Raw genomic sequence first — 17,212 nt, forward strand, 5'->3', positions numbered from 1 at the left:
GTACATTTTTTACTGCTGTTTGCAGCTGAGGAGAGGCAGCACAACTGTTGTGCTTGGAATAAGTGATCCTTGACCTGCAGAGCCCTGAGAGATCCGTGCTGTGGAGTCAGGGCTCCTGGTGCTCCCTTCCTGCCTGGCTGTGGCTGCACTGTGGGGTGGCCCCTTCCCTCCTCATCTGCAGGAGGATGATAATCCCTCCCAGTCACGGTCTGTGGTATTCATATTTTCTGGAAAAATCCCTTCGCCCAGGATTTTTCTCCTGGGAAGCTGAAAGGCCTCAGAGAAAAAGAAAAACAATTCTTATCTCATTTGCTTCTCCTGTGTTGTGCTCATGGGGAATGTGTTTGGAGATTGTTTACCCACAGGTGATTGTTCCATTGGATTCTGCTGGGAGTTGTTTTCACTCTTTGGCCAATCAGGGCCAAGCTGTGTCAGGACTCTGGAAAGAGTCACAAGTTTTCATTATTATCTTTTGAGCCTTCAGTAGGTATCCTTTCTGTATTCTTTAGTATAGTTTAATATAGCATTCTTTAGTAAAACATAAAATAATAAAATTAGCCTTCTAAGAACGTGGAATCAAACTCATCATTCCTTCCTGCCACAGAGGACCCCACAAATACAATAATGGTGGTCTTGGACAGATAAACCCATCAGTGAGGGGGAGGTGATAGCACAATAGCACATCTTGAAATTATCATGGATAGATTTGGCTTGCTGTCCTAATCAGCTATCTCAAAATGAGCTTCCTTTGACAATGTTGCTGCCCCTTTTTGTTTTAAAACCACACAGGCACTTCCATGATTGAAGCTGGCTGTCTGCATGCGTCACTGTCATATTTTCTGGAAAAATCCCTTCACCAGGATTTCTTCTCCTAGGAAGCTGAGAAGCCTCAGAGAAAAATGAAAACAATAATTATCTGATTTGCTTCTCCTCTGTTTTGCTGCTTTGGAATGTGGTTGGAGATTGTTTATCCAACATGTGAATTGTTTTTACTTAATGACCAATCACAGTCCAGCTGTGTCAGGACTCTGGCGAGTCACAGGCTTTCATTAATATCTTATTAAACCTTCTGTTTGTATCCTTTCTCTATTCTTTAGCATAGTTTTAGTGTAACATTCATTTATATAATATAATACCATGAAATAATTAATTAGCCTTCTAAGAACATGGAGTCAGATTCATCATTTCCTTCCTGCCACAGGGGACCCTAAAATTACCACATGCATGCTTCTGGAGAGCAAATTCAAGCTCACGGCTCCCTGCCTCTCTTCTCTCTCATTCTCAGTGACATGAGGGCAGGGAGATGCCCAGTGATGGAAGGAGGAGATGTGGCTGCCAAGGCCCTGTGTGGCACCGAGGCACAGAAGTGATTAAATCCACAAGGTGAGGCTCTGACCACCTCCTTTGTACTTAACCGCAGCCATGCAAACACAGATCCTTGCTGTGCAGGCACTGGTGGAGAACAACCTTCAGCCTCCTCAGCAGCCACCAATCAAACTGCCATTAACCTTGCTTGCTTTTGCCTTGCTTTTTGATTTTTTTTCTCCTGTTTTGCTGTGCTTTAGGAGAAAGCTTCTCTGAGTATTGGCTTCTCTGGCATGAAAAAGGTTAAAAAATTAATGAAAATTACTTGGTGTCAGGCAGGTGCCAAGCTCTAATTAGGGTAATTGATAATACAATGTTTGAAGGTAGCAGAAGCCCTCGGGCTGCCATGCAACCACCCCTGAGGAGCAGATAAAGATGAAGCAGGCATTTGTCCAGGTTCATTTCAGCAAATTTGCACCCTCAAAGGCAGCCAAACCAAGGCTGGATTTTATCCTCCTGCCTACAGCTGAGGTAGGCTCCTGGCAGGATCTTCCAGGCTTCTCCTCTTTCTCCCTCTCCAGAACTAGGAGGGTGAGGGCAGCATGCTCAGGGACCAAAAGTGCAAAATGGAAAAACTCTTGGGACTGCAGGAGCTTCTGGCCCTGCAACCTGTCACCATTGAGTCAGAGATGACACAGAGTCACATCAGAAGGCAAAATAGTAAAAGCCACATTTAGTTGAGCCTCTCGTCTTTTATACCTTAGTTCTCTACAGGTGGCCCTGATTGGTCATTTAATCAATACATTTTACATGATTGGTTAATTAACAAAACAACCATTTGTTTACAAAATGAGAAAAAAAACCAACAAACCAGGTTGTCAAGAAACACTGCCTGCAGATTATTTTAATATTTGACTATCGTTGTTTATCTCCAGTTCCCTAAAGCTTCCCAGGCTGATTAATGGCAAAACTTGTCTAGCTTTCTCTCTCTCTGACCAGGCTGTCACATCCACATCCCTGGCACTGCCAGCCCAGTGTGCCCAGTGTTCCCCAGGCTCCACTGACAGAGCCAAGGTGAGGAAATGGGCTCATATTACTGGGTGGCAGCACAGAGATCCTTTAAGGTGCTGTCCTCTCCATCCAGCATTCCCAGCCACTCTTGCTCTGTGCTGATCTCTGGATTATTTTCATTCAGGGCAACTTCTCCTTTTTTTCCTCCAGTGATGACAGTTTTGTTCTGGTGGAGTCGTGAGGCTCACTAAATATAGTGAGGGGCTGTTTCTGCAAGGACTTCAAAAAGCTTGCTTCGTTTGCTTGGTCCCTTTCATCCTTTGTTGTCCCTGGCTGTGTTGGGCTCCCAGCTGCTCCCCAGCCTTATCTGCTCAGATTTCTGCTCAGCACTCAGAGGCGGCGCAGTCAAAATCCACATGAGGCGCCCAACCTGAAAACTGCTGCTCCCCGGATCACAGGAATGAGCAAAGGCTCAGAGGGGCTTCATGCGACACACAGGGACACACAGACACAGAGAGGGACAGACAGGGACAGACAGAGACACACAGGGGCACACAGAGACATGGAGGAACACAGAGAGGGACAGAGAGGGACAGACAGACAACAGGGACACACACAGGGATGCACACAGGGACACAGAGAGGGACAGACAGAGACACCAGAGACACATAGAGGGACACAGAGAGATGCAGACAGACACCAGAGACACAGAGAGACACACAGAGACAAGAAGGGACACACAGGGACACACAGATGCCACCACCGCCCACTCCCAAAGAGTTCCACCTGCTGATGCAGGAGGATGATGTGTCTGTGGATATTCAGAGGATGCACATCCCACTTGCAGCTGCTTGTGGCCACACTGACTAACCCTCAGAGAGGGTTTTTGGGGATAAGGAGCTCTAAATACCTGTCTCTGCACCTCTCCACCACGCTGCAGGCTCTCTGCAAGTGCCAATTCCAGCCTGCCTGCATGGCAGCTGGGGCTTTTGGCACTGCCTGTCCTCGCAGAGGCCACATCACACCTGTGCAGTGCTGCTGTGCACATCTCCCACACCCCCACCCTCTGCTTCACCAGGAGCACAGAAAAGGGTTTGAAAAAAAAAAATCTACATAGCTTTGGGCTGAGACTGGGCCGGGATATCCCATCCCACCCCATCCCACCCCATCCCATCCCACCCATCCCATCCCATCCCACCATCCCATCCCACCCCATCCCATCCCATCCCATCCCACCCCACCCCCCACCCCACCCCACACCATCCCAGGGTTATTGCACACAGTGCCAGCAGCTCCTGGCAATTTCCCCAGCACCCCATCCTTGCTCTGACTGTGCCACAGCTGCTGGGAGCCAGGAAGAAGGAGTGTTTTATGGATCCAATCTGTAATTTTACACCAGATCCTGAGAAACTTGATGCCTGCACTTCTGCCATCAAATCAGGGCTTGGGATGAGCCTCTACCCAAGCAGGGATTCAAGGCTTTCCCACCCAGAAAAACACAAACTCTGCAGCATTCCCAGCCCCTACCTGGCCAATCTGCTCCTTGTGCTGTTCCCACAGGAGGATGTTGCTGTGTGTTCACTCACCCAAACCTCCCTGCAGCATTTTTAATCTAATCCTCTCTGTAACTGCAAGGTGAGGGTCATTTCGAGCTATTTTTCATAAAAACAGTATCTCAGTCCAAACAATAATAATGCAGGAGGGGAAAAAAATAAAAAATAAATAAATAAGAACTGGAGAAGTTGTTGGAGAGGAGAAAGCAGGCATGGATTAAGCTCAGAGGCTTGTCTCCCTCTGCTGGCTCCCAGACAAGGCAGACAGGAGTCAAACTCCTTTTTAAGGAGAAAAACAGCACTAAACACACTGTAACAGCATCCTTTTTTTTTATTTTTTTTCACTTTATTAATGCACACACCTCTGAAAGAGACAAGGACACTCTGAGGAGGTTTTATGAAATGTGCCTCCAGTTCATTATTGCAAGTTAGGAACCAGCACTGGAATATTCCTACCTGTGTTCTCCTGCTCTTTCTCTCTCCAAGGTAAGATTGCTTCCTGCTGATTATTTTCCTAATAACCCTCCTGATCTCATTTTCAAAGCTCCAGCTCCAGGTTTCCCTCTGATGTAATTAATGTGCCCTTGCCCCACAGCTTTCCTGCAGATCTGCTCCAGCACAGTGTGCAGCATCACTGCTGTGCTCCCCTCCGAATCCCCCACCCAGCCTCACAGGAAAAAGGGATTTTCCTGCCCAGGAGCTGTGGGAAGGCTCTGCCAAGATTTCCTGTGTGACTTTTGGTGTGGGAGGAAGGGAAGGAGAGGCAAAGAGCAGCCACATGCACGGATCTGATTTCAGGATGGAGCCTTGGAGGCATTGGCACCACCTCTCCCTGTAATAGATCACTCCCAAATGAGTTCTCAGCCCTGTGGGAGGGGGTGAGGGAAGAATCAGAATCTATTAACCAAATCTATTTGGTATTTATTAATCAAGTTTTTGTGAGATAGGTTTAAAATTCTGGATTTAGCCACAGCCTGCACCAGGGTCTGAGACAACCTGCAGTTATTATCCCTGTCCTCATGACTTTTTTGGGGTTATTTTCCATAAAAAACAATATTTCAGTCCAAATAATAATCATGCAGAGGGAAAACAAGAAAAAAAACAAAACAAACAAAACCAAAACAAACAAAAAAAAACCAAAAAAAAAAAACCAACAAAAAAAAACCACCAAAAAAACCAAAAAAAGACCACAAAAACCAAAACCAAAACCAAAACCAAAAACAACAAAAAACCAGAAAACATGTTAGAGAGGAGAAAACAGGCAAAGTTTGCAATATACTGCTAATATTTTTATGTACAGAGCAATCACAGGTTTGGTGGGTTTGGTACAAAACTTGGCTAAACTTCCTGGATCTTCAACATTTTCCAAGTTTCTTTCTTCTTGAAAATCTGCCTCTTGAAATCTGTAAGAAAGGGTGTCTATAATGAAATGAAATCTCTAAGAATGTTCCCTGAGTCCTGTGATCATTTGTATTGCAAACAATTAGGCTCTTTCAGTGGCTTGACTCTCCAGAAATTACTCTTCCTACTTCTTTCTTTTGGTTGAAATGTTAAAGGAAATCAATGCTGTTAAGAAAAAGACATCATAATTTGCAGGGGGAAGGGCAAGCATGGTCATTTTTAGCCATCATGAAAACAAAAATTGCTATCCCCAGCTTGAGTAATATTGTGATGAAGTTATTTTTCCAATCAGAGCCCCATTTGTGCCGGACAGTTTACAAAGATCCTGGTTTGCCTGCAGGTAAGAGTTCATTGGCATTTTTACTAATGTGCCTGGAGGGGAAGCAGGACAGGATAATTCTGAAGAAAAATAGCTGAGAGTTCTGCCATTTATGTTGTTTTTGCTTTTCAGATGTTGTCCTGTTCATACACCATCCAAAACTGCCCTAGAAAGTTTTCAACCATTACACAAAAATGCAAAAAAAAAGAAAGAAAGAAGTGTGAGAAAGAAACATGGGACCTTTTTGACAGTTATATTATTATAGAATGATAGAATTATTAAAGGTTGGAAAATGCCTCCAAGGTCATCAGGTCCAATCTGGGAGGATCCTCACCTTGTCACCAGTGCCATGTCCAGGCCTTCCTTGGACATTTCCAGGGATGGGAACTCCCTGGGCAGCCCCTTCCAAAGCCTGACCACCTTTTCCATGAGGAAATTCCACAGCACAGAATGGAGGGAAGAAAAAAACAAACTCGCCCAATTGAAATTGTGAAGGGCAGACTGGGGAGAAGATATTAAAGAGCCAAAACAGAGAACAGGAGTGACACCAAATTCCTCAGTGAGGAGGTAGAAGAGAACAAATGGACAACACATGGTGAAGAGTGGGTTTTGTGTTTAATATCAGGAATTTTCAGCCTGGATTATAGATGCTGAGGCATCCACAGGCTTTCCCTGGGAGATCTGAGAAAGCCAGCAGAGGAGAGTGAGCCAACTGCAAGGGCTTATTTTAGACTTCCACCTCCAGCAGGCAAAGCCTTAGGGGGCTTCAAATCCAAAGAGGATGGAAATGAGCGTTTTCTGCCCATCCAGGTCAGCCAGAGCCCACCAGCACCACAAGGTGGGGTTAGTCCATGGGGCTTCAAATCCAAAAAGGATGGAAATGAGCGTTTTCTGCCCAGCCAGGTCAGCCAGAGCCCACCAGCACCACAAGGTGGGGTTAGTCCAGCACGGATCCGCCGCCGCCAGGAGCCAGGTACTGAATAATAATTGCGGACCCACTTCGTGCGGCTCCTTCTGCACAGGGGTTTGTCCCTGACCCAGCGCAGTTTAGCTGCTGAGATGTGATGAAATCAGCGCCGCAGGGCTGATGGCAGTGGCTGCAGGCTATTAAAGCTCAGATGCCATCCTTAACTTGTGCTGGGGGCTCTTCTTTATTCATGACATGACAGCCAGAGGATGAGGTGTCAGGAGTAACACTAACGTTTCTTGGCACCCACTGGTTTGAATGGCTCACAAAAGTTTGCCTTATTTAGGAGCCGGTTTGTGTATTTATAATTAATATGGATTAGCTGTTATTATCTATGCAATATGGCAGGCAGGCGGTGGAGGGAGGCTCACAGCTGTTCTGCCATGCAAATGATGCCCACAGAAAGTACAGTTTAGTACTGGGATGTTATTACCAGCACACAGAAAAAAAAAAGTTCAGGACCAGAGGTGGGGAATATAAATAACCATGGCTTGGAAACTTTCCCAAGATCTCCCTGGACACAGAGCTGAGGTGCAGGGCATAGACCCAAGCATTGGTTGCTCCTGTATTCTCCAATGGTTCTCACTGTTTGCAGCATTTATGAATGAATGGGGAAAAGAAATCACAGCTGGCCTCAAAACAACCATCTAAGCCTTCTGTGCTTGCTCCCAGCCAAAAAAATTCCCAGTGTTTTGTTTGCACCTGGAGTTTTTGAAGAAAGGCAGAGGATTTGACAAGCGTTTAGTTGGGAAGGTTGATCTGTTCTAAAAATAATCCTCAGGGCTGCATGGCCCATTCTCTAATATTCTTCTCAGTGGAAGAGGTGCTGCATTTCTGATGTGTCTGGGGTCAGCCAGAAACCCCAATGTGCTCAGCAACCCCTCCCAGGCAGTGCAGGTGAACGGGACCTGGATTGATGTGCTCATCTCTCTGCATGGGCTGTAAATCTGAGACACTCTGGACAGGCTGCCCTCCCTTTCCCTCTAGGAAATACTGGATTAAAATCCTGGCTCTGTTTTTCTCTGCAGTCACAGTGGCTTCTGCTTTTAGGCATTGAGTTCTGCCAGCAAGATGCCCTAAGGAGAGGCTTCTCCCTGGATTTCAGGCTCAGCAATACCTTCAAAGCCACTGCTCCTATGTCATGCCTGGCTCAGTGACCCCTCATCAGCAGCACTGGATTGAAAGTCCCAAAAGCTCCAGCTGGAATTTTGACTTTATTAGAAACCAAAGCCAGTCAGTGTCTGAGAAATCAGGACTCAGTGGTTCTTGTGTCTTTAGGATTCCTTATCCCACAAACACCAGGATCTTGTTCAGGAAAAAGTGTCCCTTTTCTGCATGGGAGTGTGTCCTGCTCTACCAGCACCTCTGTGACTAGCTCCTCTTCTGGTGAAGGACTGGGAGAAGAGGATTTCCAAGCCTGCAGCTGGGGAGTCCCAAGAGCAGTAGAAGTGAGGCAGAGAAGCAGCGTGCTCCATGCAGGGGATGAATGCAGTAGGGCTTGGCCTCAGCACTCACACAGCTCCTCTTGGCCTTGTGGAGCCTGCTTAGTTGCATCAGATACACAGACAGGAGTCCTGTTAGCAGAGCAAATCCTCTGCCAATATCCCAGTAAAGAGGCAAGGAGTGAGAGAGAAGCGGGACAGCACAGAAAGGCTTGAATTTTGCACTGCCTTGCACAGAAAGGGCTGTTTGGGGATATTGAGATGGGGTGAAAGGGAAGAGGAGAGCAGGAGATATAACAAAGTGGATAGAAATTGCACTTGTCTTCAGGTCTAAATCTGCACAGGACACACATTTATCTTCATGAGTCAGAAGCTCAGCCTGTGCCTATTTCCTTCGCTGAATCCTACTGCAAGGTGCTTTACCTCAGCTGTGGTACCCAGTGACACCTATTTGGGGTGACAGACACAATCCACAGGTCTGTTCTCCAGCCCAGCTTGCAGTGCAGCCTGTCCTGACAGTGTGCAGCACAGGGAGGAGCGTGGCACCTGCCCAGGGCTGTAAATAAGGCTGTGCTTGCTGACAGCCCAGCCCAGGACTGACTATTGCAATGTTTGATCTGCTGGGTGGGCAATTTATTAAAACAGATATCCAGGGCTTTAATCACTCTGCCAGGCTGCCATCTGCTTCCCTCATGCTCCATCCTGGCTCAGGCCAGGTCTCCATGCAGGAGAGGAGAGCTCGTGGGGGCACTTTGGGGTCTGTGTCATAATTCACTGTGTGCACACACAGACTGTGCCCTTTGTGGCTGTGGATCCTCCCACACAGGAGCAACCTCAGAGATCCTTACTGTGCCATTGGGGGGGTCTGGAAGAGCACAGGGGGGTCCCACAGTTTGGTTTGGCCTCTGGGCTTAACTTGGGAGCAGACGTGAAGGGGGGAGCTGGTTCCTCACTGCCATGTCAGCAGGGCTCGTGGAAAACATCTGGCAATATTTATGGAGGTGTTATTCACAGATATGGAGTCAATTCATCTCATCCACGTTCTTGCTGTGATTCTCAGTGGCAACAGTGTTCTCCAAAACTTGAGCTCTCTCCATCCTGTGCACAACCTTAGAAACCACATTGCCATCCTCCAGGTGGCTTCTGCCAACAGCAGACAAACAGCACCGCAGAGAGCTCCTGAGAGGGGTCTGGGCTCAGTTTGACCTTGTCTGCTCCACATCACCCATCTGGAGCACACTGACAGGACCCATATGTGCTGTGGCTGTGAGGCCTCCTGTTAGTGCAAACCCTTTTCCTCCCCAGAGCATCCCCAGCCAGCAAGTCAAGAAGGAAAGATCCATCAAGGGCTCTTGCTCAGCTGTGGAGAGCGCTGAGCTGCATGGAGGGAAGGTCCCTTTGACTCAGGAATCCTAAAGGTTACTAAGGTTTGAGTTATCTACACCACTGGCTGTGCACTGTGCAGTCTGGGAAGGAAAATTCTATCTACCCCTGAGGATGGGGATTCACTGGAAGAGTTGTTCCAGAGAATCCTGCAGTGGTTTGTGCCACTAAAGGGTTCAGAGTCCTCCTTGCTGTCCCCTAAGGGAGCTGTGGGTCCCCAACAGGCAGCAGAGAGGTCCCAAAGCATGGCCCACTTCCTCTTTCTTCCAGCCACTGATGATGAAACCCAGACACAAACCAACAGCAGAAGTGTTCAATAAATTCAGATTCCCCTCAAAAGACAGGAGAAGGCTCCCAGAACCATATGCCAGAGGAACGGAAAATATAAATATCTCATAACGAGATAGGCACTGGAGTCTCAGGGAGATTAAGAGAGAAATGCAGGAAAATGAGCACAGTCTGCAGTGGGGCAGACATGGAACAGGAAATATTTCTGCCACAAGGACTGAAGGATCCCATGGGTGACAAATTAAATGGGTTGTTACTCCTGGGCGGGATGTTTTTGTTCATGAAGGCTCCCAATTTTCTACACATGCTTTCCAACAGCTAATCCACATGGGGAGCAGCCATGGCTGGGCTGAACCTCAGAAGGAAGGGATCCTCAGGTGGCTTTGTGCCCACTGAGCAGGGGATTTGGGTAGACTTGACTGAGAACAGACAGATGGTCTTGGAGTCTTACAGAGCTGAGAATAGGGATTAGTTAGAATCCCCTTCACTCCCCAAAGGTAAATCTGAGTTTATGGAGATGAACATGAATCATGGGATGAGACACAGGGCACATCACTGCTCGGAGATCTCTTGTCATCGTGCAAAAGGCAGTGCAACACTGGGTCAGGGCACAGGATGCTGCCTTTGCTTAAATAAAATGATTAATGCTCGTTAAAAACAGCCATGGGGTTTTAGTTGCATGACAGCTGGTACCCACCCAGTGTCAGGGACCAGGGGCACTTGGAAAGCTGCCACCTCCCTGCTCCCAGACCTCCTCCTGCCAGCAAACTCATCCAACCTCCCTGAGGAAACTCCACAGACACCAGGATTAAGGAAATATTTAGCCAGCCAGGCAGGAGCACTGTCCCAGTGAGAAGTCCATCTTAACCAGTAGGGGTTCAAAACTAATTTGTCCATTTGATTTCCCAGAAGTTGATGCCTTCAGTGCTGTAAATGAGTCTCGTAAATGGAGGTCACAGCAGGGCCTGGTGTTTGCTTTTGCTCCTGTCAGGAGCCAAGCAGAAGAGCTTTCACATGCCACTCTGCGTTTCAAACCAGCAAGGGCAGCCTGGGAGCATTTAAGTGAGCCCTAATTAGCACTGATAGATTTCAGGGTGCTCTGAGCTGGCTGAGCAGCCTCTGCAGAGCTGGGAGCAGTCTCCTTCACTGCCTGAATGACAAACAGGTTCGCTGGGACTCGGGTTTGAAACAGCTCAATAAAAGCAGTTATGACATGGCCACAGGCCTTGAATTAACAGCTGATCCAACAAAGGAAAGAGTTGAAACAGCAAACAATTAATGCTTTTGCTTGTGCCATTTCCTGAAGACAAACTCCCAGAGAGCTGCAGGTTTGGAGTTCTGCTGCTTACCTGTGTTTTCTCCAGCCCTTTGCATCTGCAAAGCTGGGGATGGCTCTTATTAAAAAAAAAAATAAATGTGCCAAGTCACACATTTCTGGTACTTTTAAAACTCTCTGTGTTTGTTTGATGCTTTATGAACCGTTGCAGAGTTATTCTGATTAGGTTAAGTGTCTGTAACTTGTTTTAAGCTTGGCGTGCCTCCAGTCGTGACAAGGACACGTGGGTCAGAAGGATGTGACCTGTATGTCTTCTACTCACAGGGCTGTAATTCTGCATGGCTTTTGTACGGGGGGTGGGGGATTAAGTAAGTCAAAAAAAGACACAAATCATTGCATAACAACTAATAAATCCATATATTTGTGTCACTGTTTCACCCCCAACATTTTCCCCTCAGAGACATCTTGCCAGAGGCATTTTTGGCCTTAATCACCCCCATTTCATAATTAGCTCTGGCAGTCCTCCACCCACAGTAGCTCTTTCCTGCGAGCTGAATGCTTTCTGTGGAAACTGGGACATTATTTTATTCCACCTGAACATGAGGAATGAGTTCCCTGTGCAGTTAAAACTTTACAAGCTGCCCAGAGAGGGTTTGGAGTCTCCCACACTGGAGATATCCCAGAACTGTGTTGTGACCGTGTTCACAGGGGTCTCAGGATGAGGGAAGAGATGAGGATCTGACTCCATGGTTCAGAAGGCTGATTTATTATTTTATTATATATATTATATTAAAACTATACTAAAAGAATAGAAGAAAGGATTTCATCAGAAGGCTAGCTAAGAATAGAATAGCAAAGAATGATAACAAAGGTTTGTGGCTCGCTCTCTGTCCGAGCCAGCTGGGCTGTGATTGGCCATTAATTAGAAACAACCACATGAGACCAATCACAGATGCACCTGTTGCATTCCACAGCAGCAGATAACCATTGTTTACATTTTGTTCCTGAGGCCTCTCAGCTTGTCAGGAGGAAAAATCCTAAGGGAAAGGATTTTCTATAAAAGATGTCTGTGACACTGTGTAGCACAATTGTAGCTGAGATGAGCCTGCTGGAGCCAGAGGATGAGTTTGGGCCAGGTGGCCCTACTGTGGTGCCTTCCAGCCTGACCCATCCTGTGATTCTGAGATATCTCTGCTTTTCTTTGTTGTCTTCACGTGTTGGAACCCAGGAAATTCCTCTGGCTTTCCTGGACTGCCAAGACCCCTGCCAGGGGGCTCAGAGACCCTGGCACAGAGCTCAAGATGCCTGTGGTTTTGATTATGACCCATAGAGAAAATTACCAACCTTATCTAAAGATCTGCAAGCCATGGCAGTTTAAGTAGAATGATAGTGAATTTATCACAAAGTGAAAATTAGATTTTTGGGGTCTTTAGAATGGGGATTCAGGGGAAAGATGGAGGAATTGGGCGTGTCCAGCCTTTTTCCTTCTTCTTCTTGGCCTCCATCTTCTGCTGTGATGTTGGCACTTTTGGATTGGTTTAGAGTAGAAGCTCACTGTCTAACACAGGTGATAGGTATTGAGAAATAATTGTAAATATTGTACACGTAGTTTTTAGTATAAAAAGATAACACCACCCCGGGGGCAGGTAGAGTGCCTGGACTGTCTTGCTGAGTGGACCTCGGCTGGACAGGAGAAAAAATTGTATAAATAAGATACAACAAACAAACTTGAGAACGAAAACTGAAGAGCTTTGATTCCTTCTTCAACTGCAGAGCTGAGAAAAGAGACTCTGTAACACATCTCAGGGCCACTGTGACCAGCTAGAGTCCTGAGATTCACACACCCTCCCAGATTCCACTGGGAATATATGGAAGACAGTCTGCAAATATTTGGGCAAACTCATGAGTTACCATCCTTCAGTCTGGCTTCAGAAGTGCTCCAGCTCAGTGGCCAGGGTCCCTTCCAGCCATGGGAACATCACCTGAGCCAGCAGCAGCACCTTCTCCATGGCCAGCTGGAGATCCCCCGTGGCACAGGGCAGGCGTTCTGATGGCTGCTGCCAGTTCAAAGAGGGAACGCTGACTTTGCAATGTGGAATAAACTGCAATCCCGTGTTTCACTGCAGTGACATTAAACAACCACAGCAAAAAACAACAGCAAAATAGAAGTGTGTTGTGTTTGGAAAGTTAGAGTAGAAGGGCAAAGGGCTTTATCTACGAATGCAAGGTGTTCAGGAGGGAAAAAGAAGAGCAAAACCCTCAAACTTACGCAGCTTAGGGGGAGAAAAAAGGGCAGTTAAGAAGGGATTTAATTGATAATGGTTTAGATAATGTCAAGTGAAGTTTCTATTCTCAGCCCAAGTGCAGATGATGAGGCAAAAGGACTAAATGCAGAAAATAAACACCCATTCAAAGCTAAACTGAGAAACCTTTTGTCACATAGAGAATCATAAGTGTGTGAGAAGTCCCAGCAGGAGAGGTTCTCAAGGCAAAATAACACTGGGGGCATTCAGGAAATAATTAGCTGACTTCCTGGAGGGAGCAAGTGAGGGAAGCAGGAGAGCGAGAGGAGAGGGAAGACTGGAAAGAGATAAAATTCTAACAGAAAGAAGGGATGAGGAATGTGAGGCCTTTAATTCATTCCATGAAGGGGGAAAAAAGTAAGCAAGTAAAGGAAGCAGCAGCTCTGTTGTGCTGGATTTAATGAGCTCCTCTGGAGTGCAGCCTGGATCAGAGGTGTCAAATGAGGCTCCTGCCCACTAAAACACCCCCAGGTCACAGCAGCACCTCTCCAGGTGGCCACTTAGCACAAATGAGTGACCCACAGGCTGCTCCCGGTCCCTGCAGCCAGAGCAGGAGTGTCTGTGGGGCTTTGGTGCTGCCTGAGCCGTCCCCAGCTGGAGCCCCCAGCCCAAAGGGTTCCATGAGTCCTGACCTGTGTTGCCCCTGCCTTGATCCCCATTTCAGCCAGGGGTAGCTGCATTTGCCTGCAATATTATTACTGCTGTTATTGGTGCTGCTGAAAATCAAAGTTTTTTCTGTAGGAGCTCCTTCCAGCCTCGTGGGAGGAACCATCCATCCCATCTGGCTCAGGCACCAGGTGTTGATCCGGAGTTGCCTTCTAAACACACCTGTCCCTCTCAGCTGCCTACAAAAAAACCATCACACTGCCAGGGCCTGACTTTTGGGTGGTACAAACTGAGAGAGGCAAATGTTCAACCTCAACCAAAGTTTCAGGGCTTTGGTTTTTTTTTGCTTGAAGTTCTTTTGAGTACTTTCTTGTCATTACCCTCTTGCAAATAACTTTTGATTATTCTTGCACAGGAAATTTCTGCCACAATTGGTGTAATCTCACTGGTTTCTTTTTTTTTTTTTTTGCTATAAAAGTGATAAATGATGATGCTTTTAAAATTAATTTCCATTCTAGCAGCTCATGACAGCCCCTTTGTCTGTGTTACTCAGGACAAAGCAAAAACATTAAGAAAGGGATTTCATGGGTTTTATCCGCAGTGCTAACACACAAGGAAACCTAAAACAGAAAGGAAAAGCTAAGCACAGCCAAAAGGTGAAAGAACCACAAAAAGATTTTTTTTTTTCTGTATCAAATACACTGTTTGATTTCCTCCCTCATGACCGTACCCAAACCAAAGGATGTTTTTTAAAGGAATATGTGGAAGGTTTCTGAGCTCTAGCCATGAAGTTCCTACATCTCCTGCGGGCAGGATAGCAAACATCTTACCCCAGCTGCCTGTCAAGCCTTAATTGGAGCCCTCACCTTTAAGGAGAAGTGTTCACTGGTTGGGGCTATTCCACGAGTGACTTTCAGCAGTAGCTGCTAACGAGGACACCAATTAGCACTAAATGTGCTCGTGCCTTCTGCCAGATAAGGAGAGGTCCACCAGGAACCAAGGGGAACCTGTCTCAGGATCTGACCTGAACATTCAGCTCAGGCTGCTGGGAGATTCCAGAGGCTGACCACTGTCCCCTGAGCACTGTCACCTGTCCCCTGAGCACTGTCACCTGTCACCTGAGCACTGTCACCTCAGCACTGTCACCTCTTACCATCTCTGCTGGGCCTGGGACACCCAGGTGTGCTCATGTCCCCAGACTGTTTAAACACAGTTTGTGCCACTCTCAGCCCTTGCTTGTGTGCAGTGCTCTTGTTTCTATTCCTTCCTCTCACAGCCTGACAGTGCAAAAGCAAAACCAGAGCCTAGCACCAGTCCCAGCTAGGAAGAGGTCACTGGAGCCTAAATCACACTCTGGCCATCCCTAAGGGGGTGAAGGGGAATAGGGCACAGTTGCTGCAGGGTACAGATGAAATGGGACAGAATGACAGGAGAAAAGTCACAATATTCCCCTGAGACCCCTGACAGAGGGCAAATTAATGGGGAGATACAGAGGCTGGAGATGAACATTTGGGCTTAGTGAAGGAGAGGTGGCAGGAGGGGACAACAGAGAGTGCACAAAGCCTTTAATCTGCCAGGAAGTGGCTGTAGGGGAAAGCAGGTTCCAAACCTTCTCCATGACACTGTAGATCATGTTTGCCTTTGTGCTGCTTTAATTGGAGCTGTGCAGTTGCCCTTGGTCACTGCTAATTGCCTTAATTGGGATGGCGTGAGAGTGCGCAAGGGGGAATTCGAGCCCGTGTTGGTTTCAGAGGAAAATCCATCCTCAGCCTTCCCAGCCATTGTCCCATGACTTGGGCTGAATTATGTGATTGCATCAGCTGCCTGCTGTGCTTTAGAAAAGCTGGGTGGATTTATTGCAAGCTTATAAAGACCCAGCTTTAGCCTGCCCTGCTGGCACTTGATTACTTAAGGGAAGGGGAGAATAGAAAGAGAATGAAGCAGTTGCTTGGTTTTGTCACATTCACCCTGCTGAGGTGGGATATTCACCTGCAGCCCCTCTCCCTACACCCAGCCTGCCTCCTCCAGCTGGGAAGGTCTGTGTGGGCACAAACTGGGTTACACCAGGAGACTCCCTTTCATGTCTGGGTTTTTTCCACTGAAAAAGATGAAATGGGGCAGAACTGGGAGCCTTCAAAGCATCATGGTGTGTTTGAGTGCAGGAGGAGACAGCAGCTTACCAATCCTCTCTGCCTCATGTGAGCTCTTCAATAAATTGAACACCCATCTCAGCGCACCTCTGTACCCAAACTAAGTGGAAAATATTGTAATTGGAAATAATAAAATATTGTATTGAAAGTGGAAAATATTGTAATTGGCCTCGGCACTATGGCAGGAGCCCTGACACATGTCCCTTGCCACAGCAAGTGCCTTTCCTGTAACCAAGGGTCCATAGTGGTGTGGATCCCCCCAGAAAGCAGAATCCATCACTCCATCACCTCACTGAGGCTCTCATCTCTAAGCAGTCACATAAAAGCTGTGGAGCCAAAGGGGATCAGGACTTTGCAGTGAGAAGTCCAAGCAAAGGGCAGGACTTGAGAATCACCCCTGCAAATGGCATTCCCAGAGTGGCAGCTGATTGCCTGGCATCACCCAGGGTCCTTTGCTGTCCCTCATTTCACAGGGAGATGAGGTGCAGAGCTCAGGGCCCTGCTCTCAGCAGGTGACAGGGACACAAAGCTGGGCTGCTGTGACACCAGGACTGCACCCTCCTGTGAGGTCTCTGTCTAAGACTCTCCAGCACTGTGAGGGCCTGGGAGCTTGCACAGATTTTGGCAGAAGGAAGATTTGGCATCCCACAAAGATGCATCACTTCGAGTTAATTTATAAGAACTTGGACAGGGAGAGAGTTCATTTAATTGAAAGATGTAATTATCAGGTGTTGGAGGCAAAGGGGCTCATTAATTTCTGAGACATGCTGTTGACTGAGCTGTCCTCATTTTCATTTTTCATGCCATATCAAGGCTGAATCCGTGTGTCAGAGAGGCCAGGAAACACCAGATCACTGTTATCTTCCACAGGGCTTCTCCTTCTCCCAGAAGGAACCCCAGGTGTGCAGTGCTGCCCTGCACTGCCTGACACCAAGGGCTGCCATGGGGATGCTGGCATCATCTCACCACAGCCTGAACCCAAAGGACTCAAAAACCTCTGGTAACAGCATAGTCTGGGCTCAGCTGGAAGGGATGGATTCCCCAGGCCACCTGCAGTGATGGGAAGGAATTAATGAACTCCCTTAACACATCTTCCTCTGACTTTAATGCTCCAAACTCTACTGCGGTGTTGTGAGGTTTTCAGGATGAGGTGAGATGAGAATTTGATTCTAAATTTTTAGAAGGTTGATTTATTATATTATATTATG

The sequence above is a fragment of the Camarhynchus parvulus genome, chromosome 17, assembly GCF_901933205.1.
Source record: "Camarhynchus parvulus chromosome 17, STF_HiC, whole genome shotgun sequence".
NCBI lineage: Eukaryota > Metazoa > Chordata > Aves > Passeriformes > Thraupidae > Camarhynchus > Camarhynchus parvulus.